This window comes from Schistocerca gregaria, chromosome 1 (assembly GCF_023897955.1).
Source record: "Schistocerca gregaria isolate iqSchGreg1 chromosome 1, iqSchGreg1.2, whole genome shotgun sequence".
Taxonomy (NCBI): Eukaryota; Metazoa; Arthropoda; class Insecta; order Orthoptera; family Acrididae; genus Schistocerca; species Schistocerca gregaria.
The window spans coordinates 1101962369-1101968368 of NC_064920.1; the positions used below are offsets into that span (position 1 = coordinate 1101962369).

The window sequence follows — 6000 nt, forward strand, 5'->3', positions numbered from 1 at the left end:
TGCATCTTCTAAGCCAACCATCTCTGTTGAAATTGAAAATATTATTACAGACAAAGGACTGAGATAATGATCTTTTGCATACACCTATGTGTTTTCTAGACTACTGTTCTATATCATGGAAATGCCTGCCAAAACAAACTGGTATTACATATTTAGGAAAGTGATACTCATCACAGAAGAGTTTGCTTTGAAAGTAGGAAAATACGCTCTGTGAATGAATGAGTTCCGGAATTCACATTGGACAAAACTCGTGTAGCAGAAAAACCAATGACAGCTGTTACAGATCTCTGACAGTGAAGAAATTAAACTGCACATAATAGGTTTCTCACGTTACTAAAGAAGTGAATCTAGTGAAAGCTTTGCGGAGCAATCAAGTGTATACTGAATAGACGTTCGCTACTTGAAAGACTAAGTCTTAAAATCGACTTGACGTAAATAACTTGGTCATAACAAAACTGATAGGAATTCTATTATTGGCTATCCCTGTAATGGCACATCGCAGTTTAAATACAATAATTATACCTTTATTTGGTCCGTGTGGAGTACATAATACGAATTCATAAAATGCAATAAATTATGTCCATAACAACGGAAAGAATCAGGTGAAAGTAATTTCGTTGTGGCAGTTATGAAATGTCGCACAATGCATACAAACAAGTTTCGTAGACTGGATTGTATTCCTTACAGAAACGTCAAACCTCTTACCTGCCGGAGCACTTAAAAGGCATTGACAGCATTTTCCTGTTCACGAACATCTTGTCTATCATATCTATCGTAATTTCAACTTATGAAATGACTTGTGACGAGAAACACTATCATTTTCTTCCTTATGCTCCCTTGATAGTTTTAAGTTTACGTAACACCACACCATCGCAGTTACATCTGTACGAAGCTACAATTTCAGCGTTAAAATAAGGCAGACTGAATTGCTGCACACGTAACGTACACGGCAATTTACAGTACACATAACAGATTATTATTGGTTATTACTACAGGCAGTCGACAAACTTCTACTAAGGCAAAATTCTTAAAATTAGCGGACGTTCATTCCCTCGAATTTCGGCGTAAGCATTGTAGCAGTGGATCAAATTTCAAAGAGATACGCGTATGTGATATTTTATATGGTATCAAAGTTAAGTGTACCAGCAGTTTGACGAGTCACGAAGAATAAAACATTGATTTCTTGTGAGCGTCATTTAGCAGAAATATGTCAATACTGAATCAGTGTATATCGTCCGTCATACGACTAAAACTTCCTTAGCACAAAAAGAGCTGACATGTTGTGAATGATCAAAGAAAAGGCAGTTCATTAACAGTCGTGCTTACCTTTTCAGGAGTAACTTTAGTTGTGAATGTCTTAAAAAGAATAAATCACATGAACAGCTTGAATAACACGTTAACTTGTCCTCACAGGTGATAACAAAACTAAGTTGTCAGAAGCAGCAAAACATATGATGCAAAAGGCTACACCTTTGAAAACATGTATATAATGTACACGTCTCACGGTAACAACATATGTGTTATATTACTGACACACGACACAGTCAACGAACGTCAAAACCGATAGATGCGCTTTCGAAATCATGAAATATCACTTTTTCAATTAAGAATCCAACGAGTATCAGGCAGTCTGGTTCTGCAGGAACGACAGCACATACTAACATCCAGTTACAAAAGATGAAATTTCACGTTACAGGCAATATAACCATTATATCGAAATGCTAAACGTACTTCTCTCCAGCTGGCTTTGCCACGTAAGGCCTTACTGCGCATGCGCACAGCGAGCCACGTCAACTTGACATCTTTGCCCAAAACAATGATTCAATTTTTTTTCCAAGAGCGCAAACAGCAATCCCATCCATACAATAGGGACCTTGCAGTATCATATTACTAAACGTGCACATTGAGAACACTATAGTATAACCAATATCTTCAAAATTTCTTCACTTAGGATCATGGGTTTATCTGAACGAACATTTTTGTACATAGAAAATGACCTTTCCACGTCACAAGAAGTGACAGGAGATTAGTTAAGGTAAGAAACTTCGGGAAAAGCCGAATGAGGTTGAAAGTACTTCGCATTTCTACCAAAAACATTTTTTTGCGACTTCATAAACTCCAAAACTGGATTTGATTCGATAACTTTGTTCAGCTTATCTTTTGCTTCAACACCCATTAATCTATAGGGTGACTGCAAAGATTTTTCAATCTCTTCAGCATTTCTGAAAGTTTCCAACAGTGACAGACATGTGGCTTCCAGCTCCGTAATTGCCGAAGGCAAACGAGTGAAATTCGACTTGATGTAACTCAAATCTTGCTTCCAATGTCTTTCCTTGAGTGTTACTTCCGCATCTTTAATGAAGATTACATCAGTGCCATCAAAGGCGTCTACGACCTAAAGCCGAAGGAAACAAATCAAGTTGAGACAGTAACATAGATTTGCTGAAGCAAGTAGCTGTTAACCAAATGTTCAGGAATTTACAGCCCCTTACGGAATTTACTTCTTCTAAATTACCACAGAAAAATCTGATACTAGTTATTCATGTTCCGGTGCGCCATCTGGTCAAAACAGGTTGTGGTGGCAAGGATAAATCTGGCAGTAGCGCTCTATCTCTATGTGTGACAACACGGGCAGATGCTTTCACATACGTTTAATATGAAAAAAAGTCAGCATGTGATTTATTTACTACTGTCAGACTTATCAAATTTTTGTGCTTTAGCTTCTGTTTTTCTTCTTGGTGGAGGATACCAACGTATGCATATTATCATGCCGAAATTTTAGACTCACTGTTTCAGCTACCTAATGTAGCACAAGGGGCTAAAGATGTAACTTGCGTTAGGGTAGGATAAAACATTTTGAGTGCTTCCACATACTTCAGCAATACGGCCATTGTTTTATTTAAATTTACTGGTCACAATATTCCTAAAAATTATAAAAATATCCGAGTGATGCTACGTTTTAAATCATGACATACAGTCAGAAAATATTTTAGCAAGATCAGATCTCTTGGTTTGCGAGTAGAGAGGAAGAAACACTTTAAGCAACTAGTTCAAATGATTTATTCTGTTAATGTTCAGAGCAGTCTTTCTTTTAGTGAACAGTAGTTCTTTTGCTCCTCTCTTCCCCTACATATTGAAAGTTGGAGTGAACTATTCTCCCACCTCCTGATACTGAGCACACCCCACTCCCAGGACCTGTACTTCCGAACTCCCAATGACGCTCTGCGCTAACTGCGTCTGATCAGCAGACTGAAACATTTCAGTTAATTCAGTGTAGGCTCCAGTTCCGAAGTGTGTGAACTGCGTCGTATCAGACGACCTAAACCGTTTGTTATTCCGCTATCTTTTCAGGTCAGTTCAGTCTCCTGTAGGGCCTGTCTGTATCTATTTATTTATTTCCCATCTTAAAAATTAATTTTTGTGAACTATTAAATAAGAATGAAGTTCCCCTTTTTCCAGGCCTTATCAAATAACAAAAAGAACTAGAAGCAGATAAACACTATTGTCGAACACGAGAATATTTTACTCTTTTGTGCTTTCCACATCCCAGGTAATGGTCTGTGTTAGAATTGAAAGCGCCCAGCCGTTTCTGACAAAAAACTTGCATGTAAAAAAATTCATAGAAATATGTACACTGGTTTGCTACTAAAGGTCATTTAACTTTTGTAGGAAATAACATTATAAAATTTTGCTTTTTAACATATATCTTAGTGCACTTAATGACTTATGTATAAACATTAAAGATGAACTGAGTCGTTAATTTGAACAAATTCATCGAACTAGTCCGATATGAAGAACTGTCTCAAAAGGAAGAAATATGTAAAAAGAATTTCTTTGCCTATCACTACACCACACGAACTACCGAAAAGTGAGTGGTTGTGTCACTTCTTGCAGCGCTGACAACATACGTTTCCACCGATCATCTGCTACAGTACAAGTGGCACACAGAACTCGAAAGTAGCAAACATGAAAACGTGTAAAAAAAAGGTGAAATGAATATTAAATTAAATTAAGTCTGTGGAAATACAAGTACAGTTAGATAACAAAAATAACTTGAGCCACAAAGTCCACCAGCCTTACCAATTGAAACAATGGGACATGCGTGAGCTTACTAAAATGTTTACAGACTATACGAAGGTCTTTTCAGACAACTTCCGGGAATTCAGCCAGGTTATATTTACAGCGACCGCCGATATTTCGGTTGGAGTACATCCCGCCATTTTCAAGGCAAAAACTGCAATGGTCGCTGTAATTGTTACGTGGCTGAATTCCCATAAGTTGGTTGAAAATTGTATACGCCAGGAGAAACTCAGGTCTCTATTTGAAAGTGATTCTGAGTACATTTGCAAAGGCACTGCTTCATCAAAGAAATTTGCAATTGTATAGCGGTCTACTTTTTGCAGAGGTTTGCGACGCACTAGACACAGTTGTCCCGATCCATACTCACTCAAAACCAGGTTCATACATACATCTGATGTGGCGCAGCAGCTTGTGGCTTGCTGTAGCGGCATCTTGAGTTACAGTTCACACTGGACGCCACACATTCTTCGTAGTTGCACTGCTTTTAATATGTCGACAATTGAAATCATATGGGCGGGTATGAATGTTATAGTGCAAGTTATGACCTTAGAGCTGTAGTTAAGAGTTAGAGTTAAGTACAGGGAAGACGAAAGAAAAATGATGGATCCGAAAAAAGATTTCGCACAGGGATAAATCAAGGGAAACATATATATAATACTGAGAGACGAAAAAGCTGTCTGCAAGGCAAGCTAACCAACAGCGGGCATTTAAAAATCATCAGCAGACAAGCTATTCTCCCAAGAATCTTACTGTATTCTTTGATGAAGGCATTTCGAACAACAAATTTTTAGTTTAACAGCTGCCGCCGGCCAGTGTGGCCGAGTGGTTCTAGGCGCTTCAGTCTGGAACTGCGCGATCGCTACGGTCACAGGTTCGAATCCTGCCTTGGGCATGGATGTCTGTGATGTCCTTCGGTTAGTTCGCTTTAAGTAGTTCTGAGTTCTAGGGGACTGATGACCTCAGATGTTAAGTCCCATAGTGCTCAGAGCCATTTGAACCATTTGAACAGCTGCCACATCACACTCTTTAACTATTTCCTGCATATAATTCACAATTTATTCAATGACTGGTCGCACAAATTACGAAGTTTATACGACTTGCTTTATTCGTTACATATATTAAGTTTCTTTATTCAAGATCGTGTAGTTCTAGAAACTGCAATAGTGTACCTGCCGACCATTGTTTTCACTTTTTCCGGAAAGAGAATAAAATAAACACTGAAATCGAATGGCATACAGCGGAAATAAAAGTGCACGAAAGCCGCGATGGGATGATCGTGTTTCGAAATACTACCACCAGGAGCAGTGATGGCGCAACAAAGTACAACAAAGCTAAACTTTTGTGGTGTGACAAAAGTTGCATTTGTTATGTTGCACCATGCACAGCTAGAAGTTCACACATGTAAGTGCTATCCAACAGCAACATGACACTAGCTGTTGCATGTGTGAAGCCGGCTTAATTTTCCAACCATCGAATTTGCATACAGTCAGTAGATTCGGCATCAGAGACTTACATTTCGAGGTTTCCATCTCCTTTCGAGTTTCGAACACCTAATTGGCAAATTAATGGATAACATGAAGACTGAAGTGAGTTTAATTTCACAAAGTTAATTTTTAGTTTCTTGCAAGATCTTTCAAATCACAGCTATCAGCCTTTTGATTTTGCTATGTGTAGCTGGAGTCACCCCAAAGAAACAACGCTTATAAAGTTTTTCAAGCGACGCCCAGTGCCGACAGAAAGCGCCAGTTTGTTTCCCACTATGAGCAAAATGATTTTTAAAGCGAAATTTTATGTATCCATTCGACCAAGAATTCCAAAGTAGTTTAGTGCGATATTTGTTTTATCGATATGTATTAATAGGGTCAATAAAACTCGAAGAATAGCCAGTACTCTAATAGCAACAGGACGTGGAGGTAAAGC

At 38.3% G+C, this 6000-nt stretch overlaps 1 protein-coding gene across 4 annotated transcripts in view; it reads right to left on the reverse strand.

Moving 5' to 3' along the window:
- Positions 1 to 1823, reverse strand: part of LOC126282502 (protein transport protein Sec24C) — a 108154-nt gene extending 106331 nt beyond the window's left edge. Inside the window, exon 1 of one of the 4 annotated variants that reach the window (XM_049982179.1) lies at positions 1327 to 1823. The gene's annotated coding sequence lies outside the window, so the exon portion shown is untranslated. The remainder of the gene's footprint in view (positions 1 to 1326) is intronic. The other 3 variants (XM_049982188.1, XM_049982162.1, XM_049982170.1) reach the window with 3 other exon arrangements.
- Positions 1824 to 6000: the final 4177 nt, after the last annotated feature.